At 37.9% G+C, this 27146-nt stretch overlaps 1 protein-coding gene across 4 annotated transcripts in view; it reads left to right on the top strand.

Annotated features, from left to right (window-relative positions):
* The window catches only part of CTNNA3 (catenin alpha 3), a 1905103-nt gene that overhangs the window by 513217 nt on the left and 1364740 nt on the right, over positions 1-27146 (top strand). The window contains exon 1 of one of the 4 annotated variants that reach the window (XM_059882614.1): positions 3141-4100. The gene's annotated coding sequence lies outside the window, so the exon portion shown is untranslated. 4 annotated transcript variants of the gene reach the window in all.

The following is a 27146-nucleotide window of genomic DNA, read 5'->3' as shown; positions in this document are numbered from 1 at the left end:
TGGCTGGATGGCATCACTGACTCGATGGACGTGAGTCTGGGTGAACTCCAGGAGTTGGTGTTGGACAGGGAGGCCTGGCGTGCTTCGATTTATGGGGTCACAAAGAGTCGGACATAACTGAGCAACTGAACTGAACTGAACTGAGGAGAGAGTCTTTTTGTCCTTACAGCTGTTGTTCGTTACCTGTGGGCCACTTTTGGAAACAGTGTAACCTTGTATGGGGCAGTTCCCTGTAGCTGAGACTCTGATCCTGGACAGGGACAAAGCTACAAGCCGTCAGAAGCTGTTATTTCGAATTGAAAAGGGGATCTGAGTGAAGCACCATAGAATCCAGTGTAACAGTTAATTGCAAAAATAAAAAGTTTTTCTTTTGTAGGCTTTGAAATATTTGATCTTCTGTAGTATTTAATTTGCCATTGATAATGTTCAGGAAATTTAAGGTAATCATATAATTTGTCATTCAAATCAGGATACTTTTGAGAAATGGAGATGAGATGATTAACAGGCCTTAATAGATATATAAAAGGCATAAGTCAGGACTGTTCCAAGCAGACTATTATATGACTGTGTATTATAGGTAGGATAATACTTATGAAGGATTTTAAGAGGAATTTAACATATTTTATTGATAGATTTTGTATTAACCATTAAATATAGCTAAAATACAAAGTTTGAATTAAAATTTTATTAGTATTATTGCAATTTCTAGTCACATAGTTCTAGAGACACTGTGCTTACAACTGGTGATTTCGGTTTGAGCAATCTCAGTCTTAGCTGTCAAGGGAAATCAGACATATAAGCAAGTAAGTAAAATAGAGCACAATATGAGCTGAAATGCTTGTCAGGGCTAAGTCCAGTAATAGCAGCAACTAGGAAGTGGCTCAACTTAGGACTGAACAGGGAAGGCATCCCAGAGGAGAAAGCTCTTATCAAGTGAAGGTAGGAATTCAAGAGTGGGGGTAACAGCCTGTGCAAAGACACAGAAGCAGGAGTCAGCAGAGTGCATTTGGTATGGGGAATAGAAACAGTTCCATTTGGATGAAATGAAGGGGAAAGGAGAAAAGGGGATATGCGACTAACTACTGACCATTAGTTTACAGATAGGTTGCTTGCAAATATTTGATTTTTCTTTGCTTTCAAAATAGGCTGTATTTCAATTTAAACCTATCTTTCTTTAAGTAAGTGGTAAGTAAGTGAAGTTGCTCAGTCGTGTCTGACTCTTTGAGACCCCATGGACTGTAGCCCACCAGGCTCCTCCATCCATGGGATTCTCCAGGCAAGAGTACTGGAGTGAGTTGCTATTTCCTTCTCCAGGGGATCTTCCAGACCCAGGGATCGAACCCAGGTCTCCCGCATTGTGGGCAGACACGTTAGCCTCTGAGCCAAGGGGCAGACCTGAATTATGAGTCTCTGATAATATCATCTTAGTAGGTTTTTCTTTATAGATCAATTTCCATTTGTAAAATTGTGGTTTGTAATAAGAAATATTTATTTGGTCTTCGTCCCACTTCTGGCACAGAGCTTCTAAAACCCTTGAAATTTTCTAAGGGATGAAAGTACTAAAGATGTCTATTGTTATGTTAATGAGGTAACTTTTGGACCTAGGAATGGAGGCTAGTTGCCAGGAGAATCCACCATGTAATTAGAAGATTGGAACTTTCAGTCCTATCCTCCTGAATCCCAGGGAAGGGAGAGGCACTGAAGGTTGAGTTCAATCACCAATGGCCAATGATTTATGCAGTGATGTAATGAAGCCTCCATATAAACCCGAAAAGGACAGGGTTCGGAGAGCTTCTGGACTGATGAGGACGTGGAGGGTCAGGAATAGTGGTGCATCTGGAGAGGCATGGAAGCTTTGCACCCCTTTCTACGTGCCTTGTCCTATGCATCTCTTCCATCTAGCTGTTCTTGAGATACAGCCATATATTATAATCTATTAATACTAAGTAAAATGTTTCTCTGAGTTCTGAGTTGCTCTAGTAAATTAATTGAACCTGAGGAAGGGTTAGTGGGAACCTGTGGTTTATAGCCAGATGGTCAGATGCATAGGTAACAATCTGAACTTATTATTGGCATTTGATGTGGGGTGGGGTAGGCAGGCTGTTTGCAGAGCTGAAGCCTTACCTGTGGAATCTGATGCTATCTAAAGGTAGGTAGTGTCAGAATTAGAAGGCAATGGCAACCCACTCCAGTACTCTTGCCTGGAAAATCCCATGGATTGAGGAGCCTGGTAGGGTGCAGTCCATGGGGTCGCTAAGAGTCGGACATGACTGAGCAACTTCATTTTCACTTTTCACTTTCCTGTATTGGAGAAGGAAATGGCAACCCACTCCAGTGTCCTTGCCTGGAGAATCCCAGGGACGGGGGAGCCTGGTGGGCTGCTGTCTCCGGGGTCGAACAGAGTCGGACACAACTGAAGTGACTTAGCAGCAGCAGCAGTATCAGAATTGAATTGAATTATAGGCAATGGCAACCCACTCCAGTACTCTTGCCTGGAAAATCCCATGGACTGAGGAGCCTGGTAGGCTGCAGTCCATGGGGTCACTAGGAGTCAGACACGACTGAGCGACTTCACTTTCAATTTTCAGTGTCATGCATTGGAGAAGGAAATGGCAACCCACTCCAGTGTTCTTGCCTGGAGAATCCCAGGGATGGGGGAACCTGGTGGGCTGCTGTCTATGGGGTCACACAGAGTCAGACACGACTGAAGCGACTTATCAGCAGCAGCATAGGACACCCAGCTGGTGTTCTGAGAACTGCTTGGATCCCCTCATACCCTGCTACATTGGAATTTGTACTAGAACCTTTTACCATTGAAGCATATTCAATATTTCTTAATGAAATATTGTAGATAGGCTCTGAATAAAAAGTTACTACAACATTATAATACAAGTTCAGGATCAAAGGTCAACTTGTAGTTCTATTTCTGTGCAAAATAAGTTTAGCCAGTCAGACACAGATAAACAATTGTGCAGTTGATTTGCCTGGCTATTGATTATACTTAATAATTAGTTGGAGAAGATTGTTAGTGATCTATACATTACCTCATCCTATTTGGGTCCTTTTTTTAAAATCAGAAATTTTAATATATGTTTTAAAGTCTTATAAACATAATAAAAGAGCTTTTTGAATTCTGACATGACTTAATTTGCTTGTTTTCTTCTAATAGATAAATTGAAACTATATTTGCCTTAATGTTTTCTTTAGACATAACTATCACAGCTAGTATCTGAAAAACTCAGCTGAGGTTATTGACTGCAAAGCTTTATTACTCCAATGGTTGTTTGCTTTAATGTCCCAGAGCTGCGTTTAACTATTTTAGTTTGACATTCCTACAAACTTGAAGTAAATCTCTAATGTCCTAATGGATTTAGATTATCAATATGATTCAGTCTGAGAGCAAGGTACCTTATTTGAAAAATACTTTTCTTACATTTATATATGGCAAGGATATATCTATAAGGAGTTTTATTTCCCTGTAAAAAGTTGATTCCTATCGGTGTTAGGCAGAATAATGCCCCACCCCACCCCCAGCAGATGTCCACTCTCATCCCTGAAAACTATGAACACTTCACTTTACATGGTACAAGGGATTTTGCAGATGTGCAGGGATTTGTGATGGAGTGATTAAGCTTGATTAAATAGGTGGGATCAATCTAAACAGTTACTTGAAACCAGAGAACCTTTCTTGACTGGATCAGAGAAAGGTGTGGTGGAAGAAAGAGAGATTCAAAGCATGAGAGAGTCAATTAGCCATTGCTAGCTATATGGTCAGGCCACTAAAGATAGCCATTCTTTTGCTCTTGTACATCTCCTGCCTGACTAGTACCTGCTTCATCTATATTTCACCCACCTGCCTGACCTTTCTACGTACTTACTCCAGGTCCCAGCTGATGATTGTTCTTATCAAAGGGGCAGTGAGGTACGTGGCCCTCTGCTGGTTTCCCTGGTAACTAAAGAACCCACCTGACATCACTTCCCTAATAACCTGCAATCTCCATCCTCCTCCTGAGAGCAAAGACGGTCCTGCTTTGTCACCATGTCCTGCTAGTGTCTGCCGCACATTTCTGGGCCTTTCTCCAGGACCTTGCTTCAGATGGGTAAGCTCTCCCAGCCATTAAACCCAGGGTTCCCCAACTTCTTGGACCTAATGCCTGATGATCTGAGGTGGAGCTGATGTAATAATAATAGAAATGAAGTGCACAATGAATGTAAAGCACTTGAGTCATCTTGAAACCATCTGCCTGCTCATCCTGTGGAAAAACTGTCTTCATGAAACAAGTCCCTAGTGCCAAAAGGGTTGGGGACCGCTGCTTTAAACTACTGGTCTCTGACTTGGGTTCTTTTGTCAGTCTTGAAGCTGGGCAAGTACAGGGCTTGTGGGTATGTGAAGTGAAGCCCAACATTGGCTTTAAAGTTGGAGGAAGAGGGCCATGATCCAAGGAGAGCTTCTAAATCCTGGAAATTGCCTTCAACTGATGTCTGGAAAATCTTCCAATAACCCAAATGATCAGTTCTCATCTGGTGCCTCTGAGAAGAACATTGCCTTCCTGACACCTTTATTTTAGGCCAGTTTTATACTTCTGCCTTATGTAGCGGTAAGGTAATAAGTTAGTATCAAATCACTACATTTGTGGTTACTCATTACAGTAGCAATAGAAAATTAATACATAATCGTAATCAGGGGTCATATAGAGATACTCTGAGAAACTTTGAAATCTTACATAAAAGGAATTGCTGCAATTATATACTAAACATACAGGTATATTAAATGTAAACTGTGTATTTAAATCTCAGGAAAGGAAATCAGTTTTATAGAAATACCAAAATACTGATTTCTAATGTGCTTATGTATCTCACATAAGATTTAGCATGAGGTAATTAAAATGCCTGAAGATTATTTAATGATGTAAACACCATGAACTACCATTGTGCTACACAATGGAAATATGATTTAGTTTATTATCAGAGTCAGTGTTTTCCAGTGGAAATATTATGCAAACTAGATAATATCTGAGTCAAATATAACTTAAAATTTTCTGGTAGCCATGTAAGTAAAAGAAGCAGGTGAAATTAACTTAAATAATGTATTTTATTTAGTTCAGTATATGCAAAACATCACTCCAACTCTTTGCGACCCCATGGACTGTGGTCTGCCAAGCTCCTCTGTCCATGGGATGTTCCAGGCAAGAATAGTGGAGTGGGTTGCCATTTCCTTCTCCAGGGGATCTTCCTGACCCAGGGATTGAACCCAGGTCTCCCACATTGCAGGCAGGCTCTTTAGCATCTGAGCCACCAGGGAATCCTGAGGAACTGCCTAGAAGGTACAAAAGATGAGTAGACTATCCCCTTAGCCATAGTGGTCAAGGGTTTTTAACAACAGCTTTGTAAGGAAGAAGACAAAAACTGATATAGTGCAAAGCATTGTTGTTCAGTCACTAAGTTGTGTCCAACTCTTTGTGACCCCATGGACTGTAGCATGCCAGTTTTCCTTGTCCCTCACTATCTCCTGCAGTTTGCTCAAAGAATAGATTTAGTTAATCTCTACAAATCTTTCATATAAGTCCTATGTTAAAAATAAAACCACCAAAGATATCTTCATAACAGATGTGAAGTAGGTAAACCTTATCTGATTAGAAGTCAAGATTCTATTGAAAGGGCTTCCCTAGTGGCTCAAACAGTAAAGAATCTGCCTGTAATGCAAAAGTGACTATTCCCAATGAGAAAACAAAACAAAAAACCTAGTTAAGTGACCTGTTGCAGAATTTCATTTTTAATAAGGCTTATTTGTGACTGGGTGTAATTTTGCTGTAATGATGTCCATAATTGCATTTAAGAAGTGACTTTGAAACTTTTCCAGGTCATCCACAATTGATATTCCCAAAATGTACATGATGATCACCTGCTCTTTTCAGTGGCATTGAATCAGAATGATTGAATGCTGAGTGATTATATAATTTATGCTAGAGAACTGTCACGAGCAAGTGTTCATTCAGCCTCTGTGGTTACTAAGTCTTCTTTCCTTTGGGGCAATTTTAAGCATAGTAGCAGGGGCTCAGAGAATGAAATATGCAAACCCCCCACAAAATTGGCAGTACTGTAAGTATGGCAGTTGGCTTAACAACGGGGCAGTTGGCTTACAACTTATTTTTCTCTTTTGTTTTGATGCGTAGCAGAGAGATGATAATCACTATTTCTGATAGTCATGTCTTTTGTAGAAACAGACGCTCCTTTCTAATTTTATAACTCCTTTACAAGAATTTGCTGCTTATTTTATCTAGTTTCTGACCTTTATGTAAAATCTAGAAGTTTGTAAACTAGAAGTAAGTGAATCTACTTGATGGTTACTTTTATAATGAGCTGTTTAGACAGTATGGGGAAACTTGCCCATCTTCTCTCAATTTGGGGTTATCACACTGTTCCAGGAATGCCTCTCAAAGACTTGAAACAAAGATTAAACAAAAACTTAACAAATTTTTTTAATTAATTTTGGAGTATGATTAAGAATGTTGTGATACTTTTAGGTGAACTTCAAAGGTACTCAGCTATACATATAGTTGTTTTCATTCTCCCCCAGATTCCCCTCCTGTTCAGGCTGCCACATAACATTGAGCAGAGTTCCATGTTCTACACAGTAGGTCCTTGTTGGTTATCCATTTTAAATAGAGCAGTGTGAAATACACATATATTTTAGATTTGATTTTAAAATAAAGATAACAGTGTAACAAAGTGTTAATAATGTTTATACATAGACTAATAGACCTTCTTTTTGTTGATGTTATTCCTGTATATGATAATTAAATTTTCTACAAAGAAAAACTTTTGTTTGGCAATAATTATAAATTCAGAGGAAGTTGTGAAGATAGCTCAGAGGGTTTCTGTGTACCTTTTGCCCAATTTCCTGCATTGGTTGTATCATATGTAACTATAGTATATCAATACCCAACACCCTGCCCTGGCATCCCACCATCCTTAAGCCCTGGCAAATGCTAACCTGTTGTCCATTTCTATCATTTTATGTTTTCTGAAATATTTCATTAAGTGGAATCATACAGTATGTAATCTTTTGAGACTAAGGTTTTTCACTCAGCCTGATGCCCTAGAAATCCATCCCAGTTTCATATATTGATAATTAATTCTTCATATGCCAACGGTATGAATGTACCACAGGTTATTATGCCCTTCAGCAATTGTTGGACATTTTTATTGTTATCAGTTTGGGGCTATTACAAACAGAGCTTCTGTGAAAAGTTGTGTACAGGATTTTGTATAGACATAAGTTTTCATTTTTCTGAGATAAATGCCAAGAAGTGTGATTTTTTTTAATTTAAATTTTAGTCGTCATAATGGACCTTTAATTCTCTCTTAAATTTTATTTTACTGTGGTAAGAACACAATATGAGATCTACCCTAAGATATTTTTAAGTGTACAATACAGTACTGTTGACCACACGTATAATTTTATACAGTACAGCTGTGTGTCTTGCTAAACTGAAACTTTTTTTTTAATTTTATTTTATTTTTAAACTTTACAAATTGTATTAGTTTTGCCGAATATCAAAATGAATCCACCATAGGTATACATGTGTGATTACTGGGTCATAGGGCAAATAAATGTTTAGTTTATAAGAAACTCCCAAACTATTTTCCAGAATGGCTGGTTGTTTTTTTTTTTTTAATATTTCCACCTACAAGAGGCATTGTTATTCTGCACCCTGACCAACATTTGGTATATTTAATATTTTTATGTTAGTTCTTCTAATAGTTATGTACTCATTGAAGATCATATTTTTAACATATGTTTCCCTAATAGCTGGAGATAGCAAACATCTTTTCATATGCTTATTTGCTATCTGTGTATACTATTCAGTGAAATGGTTCATCATGTTTTTTGGCCAATTTTTAAATTAGATTGTTTGTATTTTGCTGTTGTTTAAGAGTTCTATATATATTCTAGATATGAGAAAATTTTCAGATATGGGATTTGCAAATGTTTTCTTGCAGTCTGCAGCTGATAAGACAATCTTATCAGGTTTTTTTTTTATGTATTGTAGTTTTTGTGTCTAAGAACTGTTCACTAAGTTCTAGGTGCTAAAGATTTTCTTTAAAATTTTATAGTTTCATGTTTTAAATTTACATTTCACATTTATGATTCATTTTGAGTTACCTTTTTATGAGATGTGAGATTTTTCTCAAGGTTAGTTTTTTGTCTATTCATATCCAAACACTCAAGCACTATCTGTTGAAATGGATTACTTTCTTCTACCCAATTACTTTTGCGTCTTTGTCAATTCTATTCTTCAGTCACTCAGTCATGTCCGACTCTTTGTGATCCCATGGACTGAAGGCTTCCCTGTCCTTCCCCATCTCCCAGAGCTTGCTCAAACTCATGTCCTTTGAGTCATGATGCCATCCAACCATCTCATTCTCTGTCATCCCCTTTTCCTCCTGCCTTCAATCTTTCATAGCATCACGGTCTTTTCTAATGAGTCGGCTTTTCTCAGCAGGTGGTCAAAGTACTGGGGCTTCAGCTTCAGCATCAGTCCTTCCAATGAATATTCAGGATTGATTTCCTTTAGAATTGACTCTCTGTGCTATTGAACTATTTGTCTATCCCTTGATCAATACCACAGTGTATTGATTACTATAGGTTTATACTTAGTCTTGAAAATGCTTACAGTTATTCTTCCTACTTTATTCTTCTATTTCAAAGTTTCTTTAGTTTTTCCAGCTTTTTAGCCTTTTCATATAAATTTTAGGATAATCTTCTCTATATCTACAAAAAATTTCGGTGATTTTTATAAGAATTATGTTAAATCATGTATCGATTTTGGAGAACTTGCACATTTCCTATATTGGGTCTTAACAATTCTTGAACACATAGTATGTCTCTGTTTGTTAGATCTTCTTTGAATTCTTTCATCAGCATTTTGTAATTTTCAGCATATAAGTCCTGAACATGTTTTGTTAGATTTATACCTAGTTGTTACATTTTTTTCAGGTACTGTTAATGACATTATATTTTAAATTTCAATTTCCACATATTTGCCACTCATATATAAAAATACAATAGATTTATATGTATTTATCTTATATCCTGTTGTTGTTTAGTTGCTAAGTCATGTACAACTCTTCTGTGACCCTGTGGATAGGGGCCTGCCAGGTTCCTCTGTCCATGGGATTTCTCAGGCAAGAATACTGGAGTGGGTTGCCATTTCCTTCTCTAAGGGATCTTCCTGACTAAGGGATCAAACCTGCATCTCTTGTATTGGCAGATGGATTCTTTACCACTGAGCCACCAGGGAAACCTTATAACCTTATAAAACACCCTATATAAACCTTATAACCACCCTATAACCTCATATCCTGTAGTCTTGTATCCTATTACCTTGCTCAACTCACTTGAGTTCAAGGTTTTGTGGGCTTTTTTGTTCTTGTTTTTAGATTCCTTGTTTTCAACATAGAAATTCATGTCTTGTACACACTTGGGTAGTTTTATTTCTTCCCTTTGTATTGAATATAGTTGATTAACAAACTTATGTAGCTTATATAAGTTTCAGGATTACAGCATTATGATTCAGTACTTCTGTAGTTTATATTGCATTAAAAGTTATTAGACAATAATGCCTACAGTTCCTTGTTGCTTATTTAATTTATACACAGTCATTTGTATTGAAAATTTATTTTTAAATTCATTTTTAATTGCAGGATAATTGCTTTACAATATTGTGTTAGTTTCTGCCATATATTAATATAAATCATTCAGTTCAGTTCAGTCGCTTAGTCGTGTCTGACTCTGTGAGCTCATGGACTGCATCACTCAAGGCCTCCCTGTCAATCACCAACTCCTGGAGTTTACTCCAACTCATGTCCATTGAGTGGGTGATGCCATCCAACCATCTCATCCTCTGTTGTTCCCTTCTCCTCCTACCTTCAATCTTTCCCAGCAGCAGGGTCTTTTCCAATGAGTCAGTTCTTTGCATCAGGTGGCCAAATATTGGAGTTTCAGCTTCAGCATCAGTCCTTCCAATGAATATTCAGGACTGATCTCCTTTAGGATGGACTGGTTGGATCTCCTTGCAGGCCAAGGGATTCTCAAGAGTCTTCTCCAATACCACAGTTCCAAAGCATCAATTCTTTGGCGCTCAGCTTTCTTTATAAATCAGTCAGAGACATACAGATGTCCCCTGCCTCTTAATAAGGATATCCAAGTAATGCATATCCCTATTTGACTCTTCACCCTCCCCTTACCCATAGGTAAGCACTAGTTTTCTATATCTGATAGTCTATCTTGCTATATATATTTATTTTTAGATTATATACAGAAATGATATTATACAATATTTGTCATTATCTGACTTACTTTACTTGGTGCAATATTTTCTAGGTTCATCCACATTGTTACAAATGGTGTAATTTCATTCTTTTTTTATGGGTTAATAATGTTCATTTTGGTATATAACATATCTTCTTTATCCATTGGTCTGTTATTGGACACTTGGGTTGATTCCATTATTGTAAATATTGCTACTGTGAACACTGGAGTGCATACATCTTTCCAAATTAGTGTTTTCATTTTTTCCAGATATATACCCAGAAGTGGAGTTGCTGCGCTATCTGGTAGTTCTATTTTTAGTCTTTTCAGGGACCTCTATACTGTTTCCCAGACTAGTGACAGTAGTTCACATTCTCATCAACAGGGTGCAAGTGTTCCCTTTACTCTGCATCCTTTTCAACACTTGTTATTTGTTGACTTTTTGATGATAGCCTTTCCGACAAGTGATAATGATATCTCATTGTGGTTTTGATTTGCATTTTTCTAATAATTAGTGATGTTGTACATCTTTTCATGTGTTTTATGGTTGATTCTCTGTCCTTCCTAGTGGGATTTTCCCTTTTCTATGGATTTTTATTTCTTTTCTACGTTAAGAATACCCTTTAACATTACTTTTACGGTAGATTTAGTATTGGTGAATTTTTAGTTTTTTTAATCTGAGAAGTTCTTTTAACTCCTGTTCTAAATGGTTATCCTGCTGTGTAGAGTATCCTAGGTTGCAGGTTTTTCCCTTTTAGTATTTCTAGTGTATCATGACACTCTCTTCTGGCCCGCAAAGTTTCTGCAGAGAAATTAGCTAATAGCCTTATAGAGGTTCCTTTGTGTTTTTCTTCTTGCTGCTTTTGGAATTCACTCTTTAACTTTTGCAATTTTAAGTATGATACATCTTTGTTGTGAATCTTGTTTGGAACCCTCTGAACTTCCTTTGAGGAAGCTTCCAGGTGGTGCAATAGTAAAGAATCTGCTTGCCAATGCAAGAGATGCAAGATGTGGATTTGATCCCTGGATTGGGAAGATTCCCTGGAGTGAGAAATAGCAACCTGCTCCCCAGCATGCTTGCCTGGAAAATTCCATGGACAGAGGATCTTGGCAGGCTACAGTCCATGGGGTCGCAGAGTTAGACACGATTGAGCACACACGGCATGGCACATGATAGTGCTTCCTTTAGCTTGATATCTGAGTCCTTGTTTGGGTTTGGGGAGTCTTCAGTGATAATATCAAGTATATTTTTTTCATCCCCCTTCTCTCTCCTCCTTCTGGGATTCCTGTAATGTGAATGTTGGTACACTTAGTGTTATCTCAGAGATTTCTTAAATTGTTTTCATTAAATTTTTTTTTCCTTTTTACTACTCTGGCTGGTGATTACCAATATTGTTTTCCAGATTACTTATGCATTCGTATCTGTTACTTAGTCTGCTATTCATTCCTTCTAGTATGTATTTTATTCCAGCTTTTGAATTATTCATTCATTCGTCTTTTTTGTATTTTCTAGTTCCTTGTTAAAGTCTTCACTGTGTACGTCAATTTTCCCCCTAACTCACTTAACGTTTTTATTACCAATGCTTTGAATTCTTTATCTGATAAATTGGTTTTGTTTCATTAGTTATTTTTTCAGAGGTTTTCTCTTTGCTCTTTCAATTAACAGTAGTTCCTCTGTCTTTTTATTTTGCTTAAATTTGTCTCCATGAATTTAGGCAAAACAGTTTCCTTTTGCAGTCTGGAAGGTATTGTCTTAGGTGGGAGCTTCCCTTACAGACTGTGCACCTGGTGCCTTTGGTGGAAGAGCTGGATTTCTTGTGGATACAAGCCTATCTTTCTTCAGGGTATGCTGGCAGCGCTCTTGTAGGTAGGGGGTGGAGCTGGCGATGGAGGGGCTAGAGCTGGTGCTGGGTGTGAGGTGGGACTACCCTTCTGTTCAGTGGCCATAACTGCGTATTGAGGGGTGGAGTCTGATCCTGAGTTGCTGGAGTAGACTCCCTGAGAGTCGGATCCCAGCTGGCTCTGTTCCCTTTAAGTGTGTGTTTTCCCCTCTCACTGTTCTGGGAACCTTGCCCCCGCTGGCGTGGGGGTGGTCCTCAAGCATGTGGCCCTGTGTGGGCTCTTGGCTTGTGTTGGCCATGGACAGAGGCCCGATGCATTGTCTGTGTGGGCGTCCATGCTTTCTCTCAGGTGCAGCCCTCATTGCAAGTTCCCTTTTGCCCTCATAGCCAATTGCCGCCTCCACCGTTTAGTGGAATAGCCAGCTATGCAGGGCAGGCAGGGCCTGTGTGGCCTCTTGACAAGTATCGTGATGTGAGTTGTGGTAGAGCATGCCCTGTCAGAGATCTGGACTGCTTCTTACGTACTTTTTTTGAGTAGATAGCAACAATGGCCACTGCTGCCCTCACCCAAGCTCCACCGTTGTACCAGGATGCCTCTGCATCCCATGGTCGCGTCATTTCTCCAGTCTTGGGTGAGCTCGATCCAGTGTCACACTGTGACATGAAGTGAGCAGAGCTGGAATGTTTGCTTCTCTTGGGCTAGAGTGCATGTTGTGAGGCCAGGTCATGGGAAACCTGGCAGCTGCTGGAGCAAACTTCTCTGCTCTTCCTCTGGAGCAAGCCTGCACATGCATGTGCCTCAAGAGGGAGTCCAGGCTTCCCACAGCCTTTCAGTTCCCATAGCCTTCCAGTGGTCCTTCAACCACCTAAGAGGGTTTGTCTCCCCTGCACAGGACCCCAGGGCTGGGGTATCTAATCTGTGGCTCCACCGCTCATTCCATCCAGGTGGTGTCCGCTTGTGTAATAACCCTTTTCTCTGGGTCCCCTCCCAGAGGCTCAGCTCCCAACCCGGATGTTTTTCTTCCCTTCCTCCCTACGTATCTTTCTCAAAGTCTTGGTTTTACAGGAGTCATTTAGCCAGATTAGTTTCCACTGAGAATTTTTCTACATGTAAATGTATTTTGGTTGTGACTGTGGGAGGAGGTGAGTTCTATGTCCTCTGACTTTTCCATCTTGATCCAAAGTCCTCTATTTCTTCCTTTTAAAGCTGTATGCCTTTTATTTATTTTTTTATGCCTCATTGCACTGCCTAGAACTTCAAGCCTTATGTTGAATAAGGGTGGTGAGAGCTGATATCCTTGCCTTCTTGATCTCTTAGGATGAAAGCGTTCAGTCTTTTACTATTAAGTATGATCATAGCTTTGATATTTTTTAATTAAAAGAAGGTATAGAAGTTGTCTTCTATTTTTTACTTTTCTGAGAGTCATTATCATTAAAAGGTGTGGAATTTTGTCAGAAATATACTTTTTCTGCATCAATTGATATGATCATGTGATTTTTCTTCTGTAACCTATTAATATGGTGGATTACATTAATTGAAATTCAAATATTGGACTAACATCTGTTATGTACCTGGTATTGAAAAAGAGAATATACGGGTGAATTATCAAAATGTGTTCCATGCTTTCAGAAAACCAAGAGCCTAGTGGTGATACAGAAATAAAATAATAGTCTCTTAAATTAATATAAAATGACAAATTGGTATAGAAATGAAAGAAATGTGCAGGGTACTTAAGACTAAATTTGAAACTAAAGGAGGGGAGACGATATGAAAGCCTTTGCATTTTAGGAGCCAAGGAGAGGAAGTTTTTAGCCAGGTGAGGGGAGAGGTGAAGATGAGAAAATACTTTTCAGAAAAACATAATTGTTTCTGCAGATACACTGCAGTGAGAAAGACCTTAGTCCCTAGAAATACCTGAAAGAAAGCCAGAGTAAATTCAGTCTTGAGATATCAGACAACTGTAGTGTGGGATGATGCAGGGCAGAGATCATGCTAGGCACTGAAGCTCATGCCAGCAATCTGAAATATTAAGCAAAACGCAGTAGGTACAGGATTGGAGGGGTCAAAAATGAAGGGTGGACTACTGCAAAAGCCTTGTTGATGGTTTGTATAGTGAAAAATCAGGACTAAATGACTCCTATGCTTGTTCATTTAAGCTAAAAAAAAAATTTAAGTATTTTATTCTAGGAATCTCCAAGCATCCAAGGGCTTTTCCTTTTCTTATAATACCTTGATTTAATCTTTGTAGCGCTAGTAACTCAAAGGCAAAGCTCTTATTGGATTTGTAATCCAATGAGAAATATAGTCCTCATGTATGTGCCTGACTAAATGACTCCTGCTGAGGTTGAATCGTGAGATGTTATCCATCTCCTCTCTGAAATATGAATTCTAGCTTAGTGGAATTCATTGCCCTTAGGGAGTTGGTAATATCACTATTTGGTGTGACTTTTTTTTTTAAAGCCCTTTGATAATATATTTTAAAGTGGAAAGCAATAGAATGCACACTATTTATATATTTTCAGCTAGCTAGATGTAATTGCATGCTAAATTTTTACTCTTGTCATAAAGTTATCAAGCATTTATGTGTGTGTGTGTATGCATTATCAGTTTTGTCTGACTCTTTGCGACCTCATGGACTATCTCTATAGCCGGGTAGGCTCCTCTGTCCACGGAATTTCCCAGGCAAGAAACTAGAGAGGGTTGCCATTTCATTCTCCAGGATCAAGCATTCATAAATTAGCTTAAAATATATATAAACTTGTTGAAAGTTAAAACAAAATATTAATATGTATTTGTATTTATACATGCTTACATATATTATATGTTTTGAAAATATATTTTTATTAAGTATTCTGTTCAAGTTTGGCTGTTGCTTAGATAGCCATGCTGTGCTGTGCTGTGTCCAACTCTTTGTAAGCCTGTGGATTGTAGCCCACCAGGCTCCTCCCTCAAGCCCCTAAATAAATATGATATTTTATATCAAACACCACCTTTCTCCCTGAAAGGTGATAAACAAAATAATTGACAAATGTAATCTATTTTATATTTATCAAATAATTTTATATTTCATCTTCCTTCTTATCTCTGATAGGCAAATTTAAAATCCATAATTTAACAGATTATCTGTGAGAAAAAAACCAGAAACATCTTGAAAATTGGAATATATATGATGCCTTAATGGCATAAAATACAAAGTAATTTCATCTTTTGTGACGGTTTAATTAGTTCAATTAAGAAAATGGTGTCTTGCATTCAGATGGTCAGTAGGCAGATGAAAAGTTCCTCAACATCACTGATTATTAAAGAAAGGCTTTACTGGTGGCTCAGTTGGTAAAGAATCTGCCTGCAATGTGGGAGACCTGGGTTTGAATATTGGATTCAGAAGATCCCCTGGAGGAGAGCATGGCAACCCACTCCAATATTCTTCCTGGAGAATCCCCGTGGAAAGAGGAGCCTGGTGGGCTGCAGTCCATGGGGTTGCAAAGAATAGCACACAACTGAGTGACTAAGCACACGAATAAGATACCACCCACACTGGTCAAAATGGCCACCATCACACAGAAGTCGCTCAGTCGTGTCCGACTCTGCGACCCCATGGATTGTAGCCCACCAGGCTCCTCGGTCCATGGGATTTTCCAGGCATGAATACTGGAGTGGGTTGCTGTTTCCTTCTCCAGGCCACCACTAAAAAGCCTACAAATAACAAATGCTAGGGAGGCTGTGAGGAAAAGGGAACCTTGCTACACTGTTGGTGGGAGTGTGAATTGGTACAGCCACTATGGAAAACAGTATGGGGGCTCCTTAAAAAACTAAAGATAGAGTTAGCATGAAAGTGATAGTCGCTCAGTCATGTCTAACTCCTTGTGACTCCATGGACTGTATAGTCCATGGAATTCTCCACGCCTGAATACTGGAGTGGGTAGCCAGTTCCCTTCTCCAGGGGATCTTCCTGACCCAGGAATCAAACTGGGGTCTCCTGCATTGCATGTGGATTCTGTACCAGCTGAGCTACTAGGGAAGCCCATATGACCCAACAATCCCACACCTGGGCATATATCTGGAGAAAACTCTAATTTGGAAAGATATATGTGTTCTAATGTTCACTGAAGCACTGGTTACAATAGCCAATACTTGGAGGCAGACTATATATATATATATACATAGGTAGACCTAGAGATTATCATATTAATACTTATCTGACTTTCTGAAGTAAGTTAGAAAAAGTATCATCTGATATCACTTGTATGTGGAACCTAAAATATGACAGAAATAAACTTATCTATGAAACAGAAACAGACTCACAGACATGGTAAACCAATATATGGTTACCAAAGGGGAACGGGATTGGGGGAGGGATAAACTGGATTTTGGATTAGCAGATACAAGCTACTATATATAGGACATATAAACAAGAAGCTCCTACTGTATAACACAGGGGACAATATTCAATATCCTGTAATAAACCATAATATTACATTGGTACAAAAGTAATTGTGGTTTTGGACTGTGAATTTTAGATCATTATAACTAGACTCAAACACATTTTTATTAATCAAAATAGGAACTATTACAATCACATTTTTGCCAAGGAAAAATGTTTGTTTATTCTTGAAGCATAAAAATTCATGCTTCTGGATTTGATGAACTCTTGGAAAGCATTTTCTGCCTCTTCCTGATTGTGGATGCATTTCCCTGCAAAAATAGTCAAGATGCTTGAAGAAGTGATAATCGGTAGATGAGAGATCAGGTGAATATGGTGGAGGAGGCAAAACTTCATAGCCCAGATTTGTTCAACTTTTGAAGTGTTGGTTGTGTGATATATGGTCGGCTATTGTAATGGAGAAGCATTGGCCCTTTCTATTGACCAGTGCTGGCTGCAGGCATTGCAGTTTTCAGTGCGTCTCATTGATTTGCTGAGCATACTTCTCAGATGTAATGGTTTCACCAGGATTCAGAAAGCTGTAGTGGGTCAGATGGCCAGGAGACCATCAAACAGTGACCATGACCTTGTTTTGGTGTAAGTTTGGCTTTGGGAAGTGCTTTGGAGCTTCTTGTTGGTCCAGCCACTGAGCTGGTCATTGCCGGTTGTCGTATAAAATCCATTTGGTCTCATGTCACAGTCTGATTGGGAAATGGTTCCTTGTGTAGAATAAGAGAAGACAACACTTCAAAATGACGATTTTTAAAAATTTTCAGTCAGCTTATGAAGCACCCACTTATTGAGCTTTTTCACCGTTTCAATTTGCTTCAAACGCTGAATGACTGTAGAATGGTCCACATTGAGTTCTTCGGCAACTTCTTGTATATTGCAAAGGATCAGCTTCGATGATTGCTCTCAGTTGGTCATTGCCAACTTCCAATGGCTGGCTCCTATGTGCTTCACCTTCGAGTCTCTCATCTCCTCTGCAAAACTTCTTGAAGTACTACTGCTCTGTATGTTCATTAGCAGTTCCTGGGCCAAATGCGTTGTTCATGTTGTGAGTTGTCTCGGGGCTGCTTTACAACCCATGTTGAATTCAAATAAGAAAATCATTCAGATTTTCTTTTTGTCTAACATCATTGTCCCACTCTAAATAAATATAAAATAAAAATAGCAAGTAATGTCACCAGCAAAAAAATCATAAAACAAGAAATGAGCATGAAAATGATGTATAGATAACCACATTTATTGAAGAATGTATTCCAATATCAAATGGAAAAGTTCAATATTGCAAAAACTGCAATTACTATTGCACCAACCTAATAGAAAGGCCTATGAAAAGGAATATGTGTGTATATGTATAACTGAATCATTTTGTTGTACACCAGAAACTAATACAAGTATTGTAAATTAATTACACTTCAGTGAGAAATAAAATGGTGTCTTGTTAATAAATGAAAGATAAAGAGATTCTATTTCACTTTTTGTTAAAGCCAAAAGTGAAATGAAATATGTGTGGTCCGTGCGTGCTCAGTCATGTTTGCCTCTTTGCGACCCCATGGACCATAGCCTGCCAGGCTCTTACGACCATGAAATTTCCCAGACAAGAATACCGGAGTGAGTTGCCATTTCTTCCTCCAGGGAATCTGCTCAGCCCAGGGAATCTGCTCAATCCAGGGAATCTGCTCAACCAAGGATCGAACCAGCATCTCCTGCACTGGCAAGCCTATTCTGTACCCCTGAGTCACCTGGGAAGCAATATGAAATGCAGATATTCACAATTAATTCATAGTAGTAATTCTAGAATTTTGAATTTGACACAGTGGGGGTTAAAAATATCATTGTAGTCAGAGAAACTTGGGTTTAAATTCCAACTCTAATATTTACTTTCTTATGCCCCAAGGCAAATTTCTGAATCTTTCTGAAATTTAACATTCTAATATTAAATAAGGGATAATAAAATTAACTGGTCAGGTTGTTTTGGTCAAGATATAAGCTAAAGAACGTGAAACTAATTTTCAATCCTAGTTGCCCATTATGATCACCTGCTGCTGCTGCTAAGTCGCTTCAGTTGTGTCCGACTCTGTGCGACCCCAGAGACGGCAGCCCACCAGGCTCCCCCGTCCCTGGGATTCTCCAGGCAAGAACACTGGAGTGGGTTACCATTGCCTTCTCCAATGCATGAAAGTGAAAAGTGAAAGTGAAGTCGCTCAGATGTGTCCAACTCTTAGCGACCCCATGGACTGCAGCCTCCCAGGCTCCTCTGTCCATGGGATTTTCTAGGCAAGAGTACTGGAGTGAGGTGCCATTGCCTTCTCTGTATGATCACCTAGAGAACCTTAAAAAATTCTTAAGTCAAGGCCCCACCTCTGACCAGTTAAATCACAATCTCCTGGGGCAGCACTCAGGCATAAGAAAGTTCTAAAAAAGATCCCTGGGAGTTTTTCTTGTGTAGCTAGAATGAAAACTGCTGATATAAAAGTGTGAGGACTGTGCCTTGCTTATGGTAGACATATAAATGTTAGTTCCATTTTCTTCCTTTTATAACCTAGTTGACCTCAATTTATATAAAACTTATCCTTCCTGAAAAGATATATAGAAAGTTTAGATAGGAACTGCTACTGCTACTGCTAAATCACTTCAGTCGTGTCCGACTCTGTGTGACCCCATAGACAGCAGCCCACCAGGCTCCCCCGTCCCTGGGATTCTCCAGGCAAGAACACTGGAGTGGGTTGCCATTTCCTTCTCCAATACAGGAAAGTGAAAAGTGAAAATGAAGTTGCTCAGTCATGTCCGACTCTTAGCGACCCCATGGACTGCACCCTACCAGGCTCCTCCATCCATGGGATTTTCCAGGCAAGAGTACTGGAGTGGGGTGCCATTGACACAGTATAATAAGTGAAAGATATTTTATAGAAAATTATAAGTAGCCTATTCTCTTTAGGCTTAAATGTTGAAATTTAATTTAGCTAATCATATCATATATCAACAGGAAGTTAATTTAAAATGTGTAATTATAATTGTGGGAAACAGATGAATATGAACATTAATTATTCATGTGACAATGTTTAAGTTTTATGTTAAATGCATTTAGAATTATTTGTTATTTCTTCACCCTGCAGCTTGTGAGATCTTAGTTCCCCAACCGGGGATTGAACCTGTGCCTCTCACAGTTCATTGGTTAGGAAGCAGAGTCCTAACCAATGGCCCACCAGGGAATTCCCAATTTATCATTTCTTAAGTGGCCATCTGATCATTTCATCAAATTGCTTTATGAAAAGGACCTCCTTATTGTTCACAAATTATGGCACTAAAAGTGATACATACTTTCTCTAGTTTATTTCTAGCAATGATATTATCCTTCTTTCAATATAATATGCACATAAACCTCAAGTCAACTTTGACTATTTTTCTCATATTTCTTAAATATGATAGATTATTAAATTCTGTAGTTTCTTCTTCTTACAGATGAAATCCAGTATTTGTTGAGTTTGAATATACGTAGACCTTGTCTTCCAGTGAGATTTGTCTTGGAGCCATTAGATCTAAGAGGTGGAAAATGAGGCCAAAGTAGTCTCAGGTCCTTTCCCTGCCTCCATTTCAAAGAGCAGCTCTGCTTTTAGTCGTGTTAGGGTTCTTTGTATATGCGTTCTATGTATGTGTCATATAGTAGGGTTCATTTGAAAAAAAAGATTCCTCTGTTAAAAGGAAAGTTTGACAAACGCCGATTCAGACTAGAGTACATCACAATGGGAAGGAAAAAAATTATGTCAACATGTGGCTTCAGACTTTCTCTTGGAGAAGAAATTGTCTTTGACAAGAAAATATACGAAATAATTTGGGTGACAATGCAGTGAGCAGGAGATAAAGCACAAAAGAGAAAACTAAACTAGTCTCTGCAGTTAGCGGGAAGGCAGAGGAGGGGATAAAGGGTTTGCAAGAAGAAAGGAAGGATGGAAGGGGATGGCATAGTCATGTGGTAGAATCGCTCAAATTCCTTTTAAGAATAAAAATTTTTAATGAATAATCTTAAATTTTTATTCTATGATTAACTTTTCTCCTCAAGCCTTCAATAAAGTTTACTAAACATCAAGTTTTATTTTGTGTGAATCACGGAAAAGGGCTGATTTTGACATATGGGTCCTGCTCTGCAGAATGCTGTGATAATCCATAAACTGACCTGTTTTAATAGGAATGGGAACTAAAATATAAGCTTGAGCATATAAGCCTCTAGTGATTTGTAGAGACCTTGGGAAGAGCCCCTGCTTTATATGTCATGGAAAGAGAGTTTGAACTGCTTATTATCTAGACTGAAAAGGGAAGGGCAGCTCTGATTGGTGAGCTACAGGATACATGAGGAAGATGAAGCTTGTTTTATTATTGATAATCTGAAAAAAGTCACTTTTTGTTTATAAACCTCCTTAAAGTGTTCACTTTTAAACTTTTCTATGTGGTATTTGGTATCATGGATGGGTCATAACTTTTCCCCTTGCTTTCTGAAATAATAAAGGAATAAAATCTATTACCTTATTTTTATTTGGTTCACCAAAAGACCACACTGTGATGGAAAATTTTATGTTATAATTCTTTTGTGGGGTTCTACATACTCAGATAAAATTTAAACAAGGCAAAAATGACATTTGAGGATTCTTTCTACTGCTGTGTATTCCTAGTTGAGTTATTTTGGGGAAGATATCCAAACGAAGACCTTTTTCTTTGATTTGTCTAGACAGTAGAAATACTAGAAAAGCAAGCCTTATCAGCAATATGGTGCTGAAAAGATAGAAAAATGTCATTTGAAAAGTATTTGTGTCTTGAAGACATATTTGGGAGTTAGCCATCTGCATATCATAGAGAAAAATTCCATTAGATATTGAAGAAAATTTTCTTGAAATTGTAGAGCTGAAACCTGGGGTGGGGAGATACTTGTTGCCATCCATTTATAGAATAGAAGAAATATGGTTAGCCTTGTAGAACAAAAATTAATTTCAAGTAAATCTTTTCTTTATTCTCTCTTCATAAAAATCTTGGGCTTCCCTCGTGGCTCAGCTAGTAAAGGATCCACCTGCAATGTGGGAGACTTGGCTTCCATCCCTGGGTTGGGAAGATCCCCTGGAGAAGGGAAAGGCTACCCACGACAGTATTTTGGCCTGGAGAATTCCATGGACTGTATAGTCCATTGCGTCACAAACAGTTGGACATGATGAGCAAATTTCATTTCCCCTTTTTCATATAAAGCTTAAAATAAGGTTGATAAATCTGCTGAATATGATGTGTTGTTGGCCTCTTTACATCTCCCTGTACACAGTTCATGCAGATAATGGAATCTGTCCATAGTCTTATTGCTCTATTTATCACTGACTTTAAGCTAGTAAAGTCTCACAAGTTTTGCATAACATAGCATCATTTAAAAGAGAATGGTCTGATGATTGTTGAGTATGCTTCCTGATCTCAATCCTGATATTGCTGAGAATCTTCTTGACTCTTTTTTCTAGCTTAGAATCTCAAATATGTAATTGCTTGGTAATTAAATTAGTTCTCCTTTAGGGATTCTTCAAGGTAGTTATTAACATGATCTTTGCAGTGTGAGGGGCAATTTCATTAAAGTGGAGATGAAAGTCATTTTTTTGCTCAAATAAATAAGTTACTTAGTATTTAAGCAAATAGCCAAGATAAAGCCATATTCTGATTAAAATTAGCATTGCTGTATATTCTGATTCATTTATATTCATTTTCTAAATACAGTTAATCTCTTGAGTACATTGAAGTTTTAAAGTGAATTTATTTCGACAAATTAAATGCAGACATTCAAGGACCTTATATTTGAAGTTTTCAAATCAAAATTCCATGGAACTTCCAAATATACTTCTTAGACATTTATAAAATCAGTTCATTGGAAAAAGATTGCTTACCATTCAAAATTTAGTTATTAAAAATTATTTTTGTCCTGATTAAACACTGGCAATATATTATTCAAATGCATAATTGATCTCGAATAAATTGATCTTTGTTAACTTTTCTATATTCAACATTTTTGATAAGGGCTATAGGGGCTTCATAGATAGTGCTAGTGGTAAAGAACCTGCTTGCCAATGTAGGAGATGTAAGAGATGCCGGTTCAATCCCTGGGTCAGAAAGCTCCTCTGGAGAAGGAAATGGCAACCCACTTCACTATTCTTGCCTAGAGAATCCCATGGACAGAGGAGCCTGGTGGATTACAGTCTCTAGGGTCGCAAAGAGTTGGACACGACTGAAGTGACTTAGCACATTCCAATAATTTGGTTTAGTGAAGCCACTGTGAATAAATGTGCAATGAAATACTCTGATATACACAGATTGTGGATAATGCCAATGATTTATTAGAATTCTAAGTGAAAATGCTTTGTTATTTGTTGTTTCCTGATTCTCAAATTAAAAAAATATTATCAAAATGTCATAGTGTGTTGATAGCATATTACACCAAAAAAGGAACTAGGAAGTTTCTTCATTGGCAGGATCTACATTCTCTCAATATTAACTATGGGGCCAGGCAATGTGCCGGGCATTTTACACACCTTCATTTACTTGATCTTCACAGAAAAGTCTCAGACTAGCATTACTGTGTGATGTTAGGCAAATTACTTACCATCTTCACATGCAAATCAGTTGTATTCCAATAGGAGATTATTAGTTCCTAACTTAGAAATTTCATATTACTGTCTTTCTTTTGACTCTCTGTTCAGATTGTTCCCCCATTCATGGCGAAGGAAGAAAAGAATTTTACTTTCAAGCTACAACTAGTACCCTGTGATAGATCAGTGACAGCTCACCAAGTATAATCATATGGAGAATACATGTAAGCATCCTGACAGCCAGAAAGGAACCTGGGAATAATGTATGGATTTTGTGTTGCGTATTTTCCTTAAGAAGCAAATTTTAAGCCAGGACCCTGATTTTCTTGCTTTTCATGTTACCTATATGTTAGAATATGGCCATAGTGGGGAGCTGGATTAAGATTTGATTTAGCCATAAGTACAATTTACCCTTTCAAGAATAAATTTAAGCTTAATTTTTTTCAGTATTCAATATGCTGAAAATTGGAGGATTCAAAATGTGAAACATGGGAAATTTTACTTAAAAGTATAAACTATTTATCACAAACCCAGTTCTTACAGCTCTGATAGAAGTCCTATCTGGAATTGGTCCATTTCTTGGCAATAACCCTTACTGCAAGTTTATTACAAATTACCCATAAGTTTTTACTTTGTTGGAGCACTTTAATCTTTACCCAGAAGATTTTTGCTTGAAGTGATATTAGATATCATATCAAAGGAGAGTATAGTGCTTTGTATGAGGAAATCTTGACATGGTGTGTTTGTCAGTAAATGTGTCTTATCTGCCTATTATTTCTTTATCCTTATTGGATGTTAGAGATTTTTCTGATGAAGGAATTACAGTGACGGTGAGCCTGCATTTTCAGGCAAGCTACAATTGAAACTGGGGGAATCAAAGTCATTTTATCAAGGCCCTATCTAGTAGAGAGAAATGCATGCTTTTACCTGTTCCAATTTATCCCAGGTTTTAAAATGATCATATTACTCCCATGCATGTTACACCAGAGGTAAAGAGCCAGCTTTTTGCTGCTGTACTGGCTTGGACACACACTGGAAAAACATATTAGTTCATGTAGGACCTTAGAGAGGATTCTGGCTTTTCGGGAAACAATATTCCCCTGACCTAGAGTCAGGTTTATTTTTAGGAAGATGACTGTGTGGAATGAGAATGTTAGTTCATAAGTTCTGGAAACAATGTATGTGAGGATTTTTGTGTTTACGTATGTCCTGAAACCAATTTTTCCCCAGTGCGATTTCCCTCATTTTGCTGGCTTATAGACAGCCTTCTCAATCCTGTGTTTTCTACTCATTGTCATGTCACTGAATTGTAAAACTTTCTGTTACTCTCTTGTTTGCTCATGTGTCAGCAATTTTATATTGAAAATAATTCAGTTTGTGTGTAGTACTTACGATTCTTACAGATTTCTATGAAAAATTTTTCCCGGTCTCCCCAGCTCTTTTAATTTATAAACTACTACTGAGTATTCTTAAGTTTCCAAAAAGTATTAATAAGAGAATTGAAAGTAAGTCTATTTGCTGATACTCACTGTTTTGCAGATCAATAATGTGAATGCTGTATATGATGGGAAATATTGGCTCTCTTAAAATTCCTTTTTTTCCATAAAAATACTGGAGGAAATTTTGGTTGAATCTTCCACATTCTGGGACCTTCTCGCACATATGGCTTAGTAGGAATTTTCCATCTCCTTCCCCAGTGACAAGAACTAATGTAGAATAATATTTAAATTTACTAGTAAAAATTCAGTTTGAAATGATGTAGTATACCAATCCATTGGTAAAGGTAAGATTAGAATATATCACATTGTAGCTAAACTCTGTGACCATTTCTGTTCTTGATTTTTGATTTCCTTAACTCAAAATCTTTCCTCTAGAAATGCAAGTGCATTGTAGGGATATAGGCTTTAGGGAACTCCCAGAGTTCCCTGGCTTCTAGAATTAATATATGGAATTCTAAAGAATTCTGTGTCTTTACATTACATTTTTCATTGTTAAATAATTACTTTCTGTAAATAATGGAGTACAAGCTAACAAAATAAGTTCTTGTATTGGATTTTTCCATTACAAATATCTTTAAATCTTTCAACAAATTATTAGTTTCATTGTTAATTGAAGTCACATGTTCAGTTGGTAATCTTTTTCTTGAATTCAATGCTTGAATTTAGTGAATTTAGATTGGTTTAACAGCTGCCGTAAATTACTTGGCTGTGTGAGGATTTTTTTTCCTTTTTGTCTTTGCTTTAGCAGCACTACCTTTTTATTCCCATGCCTCTGAATAATAGGAGAAAATGAACAGCCCCTTTGTTCTGTGATAGGATATTAATGTCCCCTCCTTTGACATCTGTTCTTCCTTACTCTTTCCCATATCACGAATGGCACCTTGTTCAACAAACAGATGAAAATCTAGGATTGATCCTTTGAGGTTCCTATTTCCTTTATCGCACATTAACATATAATTAAATCCTGAGGGCTCTAACAACAGAATATGTCTCAAGGGCTTACTTGCCGCCTTCTGTACCACTACCACGTTAATCTAAGCCACCATCATCTCTTGACAATTCTACTGAAATAGCTTTCTAACTGGCCTCTCTGCTTCTGTTTTTGTTTTCCATCCAGTAACAGGATTAATATTTTCAGTCTACCAGATTGTGTCCTGTTTAAGACATTCTAGTGATTTCCCAGGGCACATAGAATAAAGTCAAAATTCCCTACCGAGGTTTACAAGGCCCTGTATAATCTGGCCCCACTGATCTGTTTTAAAATAGCACTAGTTCCCTTTCCGACTCTGTTCCAACTCCACTGGGAGACTTGGTTTCCTGAGCACCTAAGCCCTTTGCCTTCTTAAGGACTCTACATTAAATCTCATTTCTAGAATGCATAGAATTAGAAATATGTAACTGCGGTGTGGCAAGAACTTCTCTATTAGGTACTAAAGTGGACTCTTGAGTGTTGACATTCCTTCTCCCAAAGCTCCTAAAGTGTAAAAGACAAGAAGCTTACATTTGATGAATTCTTTGCTCTATGTTGACTAAAAACATTACACATAGGCATCCTCCAAGTGGAAAAAGGCAAAAAAAACCACAACTATTTGCAACATACTTTTGTTTCATATTTGTACCACTTGTTTGCTTCTTGGGGAGTAAAAGGAAAGAAAACCAGCCTGAAGTTCTGTCTAAGTTATAATTACTAAGTCTTCAAATGAAGCATTCAGATCTGGCTTAGTTTTCTTCTTCCTCATTTTCTCATTGTCTTTGTCTTGTCATAAATACCATATCCAGAGAGAGGATTTCTCTAATGCCCAATCCAAAACAAGCACTTAATCATTCTGTTCCATCAACCTGCTTTTGACTGTGTGGATCACAACAAACTGTGGAAAATTCTTAAGGAGATGGGAATACCAGACCACCTGACCTGCCCCTTGAGAAATCTATATGCAGGTCAGGAAGCAACAGTTAGAACTGGACATGGAACAACAGACTGGTTCCAAATCAGGAAAGGAGTACATGAAGGCTGTATATTGTCACCCTGCTTATTTAACTTCTATGCAGAGTACATCATGAGAAACACTGGGCTGGAGGAAGCACAAGCTGGAATCAAGATTGCCGGGAGAAATATCAATAACCTCAGATATGCAGATGACACCACACATATGGCAGAAAGCGAAGAAGAACTAAAGAGCCTCTTGATGAAAGTGAAAGAGGAGAGTGAAAAAGTTGGCTTAAAGCTCAACATTCAGAAAACTAAGATCATGGCATCTGGTCCCATCACTGCATGGGAAATAGATGGGGAAACAATGGAAACAGTGAGAAACTTTTTTGGGTTCCAAAATCACTGCATATGGTGACTGAAGTCATGAAATTAAAAGAAGCTTGATCCTTGGAAGAAAAGTTATGACCAACCTAGATAGCATATTAAAAAGCAGAGACATTACTTTGCCAACAAAGGTCCATCTAGTCAA

Source organism: Bos taurus, chromosome 28 (assembly GCF_002263795.3).
Source record: "Bos taurus isolate L1 Dominette 01449 registration number 42190680 breed Hereford chromosome 28, ARS-UCD2.0, whole genome shotgun sequence".
NCBI lineage: Eukaryota > Metazoa > Chordata > Mammalia > Artiodactyla > Bovidae > Bos > Bos taurus.
Note: the sequence above shows the minus strand (reverse complement) of the source record. Positions and strands in the feature narration are given on the sequence as shown.